This window comes from Eumetopias jubatus, unplaced genomic scaffold (assembly GCF_037043125.1).
Source record: "Eumetopias jubatus isolate StellerSeaLion01/CBP00866 unplaced genomic scaffold, mEumJub1_p1.0 scaffold_17, whole genome shotgun sequence".
Lineage (NCBI taxonomy): Eukaryota > Metazoa > Chordata > Mammalia > Carnivora > Otariidae > Eumetopias > Eumetopias jubatus.
In genome coordinates this window covers 45,404,233-45,406,798 of record NW_028274823.1, presented here as the reverse complement: position 1 = coordinate 45,406,798, position 2,566 = coordinate 45,404,233, and the positions used below count along the sequence as shown (strand labels likewise).

Genomic DNA, 2,566 nt, shown 5'->3' with positions numbered 1-2,566 from the left:
GAATCAATTTGCATTGACTGTTTCACATTTATTTTGTTGCCATTAGAATCATCATCCCAGATCTTAAACTATGGGATGGCTGGCATGCACATTCCCCAACCACATTTGCTGATGTTTAGCAATTATTTATGATATGTAAATCCATTGAACTAAGAACTGTCTTGCTTGATTTCTTTGACATTTGCTCTCAAGAGGGCTTTTAAAAAATGTGATTTAAAATGTAGCTTTGTTTCCGTAAGACAGGACTGAAGAACTCATGCTCATCACTTCCCATCTCTGCCTTCTAACGGCGTACCCATCTGTGTCCAACCACCAGGCTCTCCAAAGTCCAGCCCTTGCCTCCTGCTGACCTCTTTACCATGGATAGAGACATAACCACAAACCCACTTATACCTCTGGTTTATGTGGTTGAGAAATAGTGTCTTTGAACTAAACCGTCTAGAACTCTCTGGGGGGAAGAAAAAGCTACCCACGTGGAGAGGAATTCACACACACCTTGGAGCCTCAGAGAGTGGCTCCTTTCCTGTCTGGTTGTGTCTTACCATGTGGTCAGGGAAAGACTCTTCTTTTTGAGGAAGAGGTATGCATGGGGGTGGGTGGACAGGCACTTTCCTTTATCTTGTATTTGCTAGTGGACAATCCTTTGCACATCTGGCAGATGTTTACCTAAATTACAGTCTCAATACCTGTTGAAAATTTACAAATCCTTTTATATTGTGTATCTTAGGAATAGTTAATAAAAAGGTGGAATAGAGCATTAGATGTCTCTAGCTTTCTACTGGCATAATCTGTTCTATATTGCTGAGCGATATTGTAAGCATTTTGAAAGTCTAATATTTCTAACTCTGAAAAAGAGCTTATAACAGTGCCTTGTGGTAGAGTATGAAAGCTTTTATTATCAAGGCACCGACTTAGGTAATAATCTGGAAAAAATAAGTTGGATTTTACCTAACTCTTTATACCAAAATAAAAATTCCATATATATTGAGTACTAAAAATAAGGGGGGGAGGGGAAGGAAAAAATAAAAGAACTAGAAGGAAACAGGAAAGAAAACTTTTATAAACTTAAAATAAAAAAGACCTTTGACAGGACTTCATAAAATCCACAAGTCTTAAGAGACAAGCTGGAGAAGTACAACCATAAAATGAAATGATTCTCCATGGTAAAAAATACTATAAACATGGTCAGAAGACAAATGAAAAACTGGAAAAAAATATTTGCAACACATATGATAAAGCAACCCATCCTGTAACATATAAAGAGCATTTATAAATCAAGAATATAAACATAACCTCCCTAGTAGGCACAGAACATGATAGATAGTTCATAAAGTAGAAAAAAATAGTTTTTGAACTTGAGAAAAAAATGCTCCACCTCACTCATAATAAATGTAAATTTAAACCATTGATTTGTGCACCTGCATAGATTCATGAGGTACAGCAGGTTTTTTTTTTTAGATTGTTAATCTTTTATTATTTTATACCTTAATAGTGGAGTAAATGATTGTGGTCAGTACATGTATGAAAATTATGAACACCGTGGTTTAGACTATGTTGCAGGACTTTTTTGTTTTATATTCCCCCTTTTTTTCCTTCAGAGTGATTCTTAAGCATCAATCAATGTTTGGTGGTTGCTTCTAGCAAGGTTTTGCTTCATTTATTTTGGTTGCTAAGTAAGGAGATCCACCTTTATCTGGGTGATTCAAAATCATGATTCTCCTATGAGCTGTTCTAATCTTGGCCTTGCCAGCAGATGGGCTTATACCCAAAATAAGACTAGCTTCTCGCCTACTCATTTTCTCTTCAAATCCTCCTTTATAGTAGGATGAAAGTTTCAGTCCCTGGTCGACGTCCGCATCAGGCCGTTTGGTCACCGGCAGCGAGTACTCAGCGCAGGACAGACCCTCGCCGGCAGGGGCAATGCCACCACGGGGAGCCATGGCAATGCGACGCATTACAGCAGGTTTTAAACTAATACTGATGTCACTTAGATTCTGAAGGGATGCAGGGGACAAGTCATATTGATGTGGTTCTGGAATATAGGTGAGGTTTGGTGCGGTGAGGTCTGGCGCCAATGACCAAGAAAGAATTCTCGAGACATCTTTGGTGCAAAATGGTGGTTTTATTAAAGCACGGGGGCAGGACCATGGGCAGAAAGAGCCGCGCTCGGGTTGTGAGGAGTAATTGATTCTATACTATGGGGTTGGGGGAGGTAAGGAAAAAGGGAGGTTTTCAAAGGAACTTTCATATGCTAAAGAGGACCTACGGGATACCCGAGGCCTTGCTTTTGTCAAGTTAAGGTTGTTTTTCCCTCTAGTAAAGCATTAACAGTAAGACAGTTGGGAGCTTTCGGGAAGAAAGCAGCACATGTCCCCCCCAGGAGTGGGGGTGAGGGGTAGGTGGCAGGGTGTCAGCTTATGCTTTGTCCTCAGATAGCCTTCTGCTCCCTCATCAATATAGCTGCACATATCTTCATCTCCTGAGAAGACCAAGCAACTTCCTAGGTGGGCAAACCTCAAGGTCTGTGTGGATCCCTCCCACACTCTTTTATACCCTTGTCCTCATG

General features: G+C 40.3%; 1 pseudogene; it reads right to left on the bottom strand.

The window, feature by feature from the left end:
- Window positions 1–1,617: 1,617 nt before the first annotated feature.
- Window positions 1,618–1,940, bottom strand: LOC114205497 (dnaJ homolog subfamily C member 15 pseudogene; annotated as a pseudogene).
- Between the last annotated feature and the right edge of the window lie 626 nt (window positions 1,941–2,566).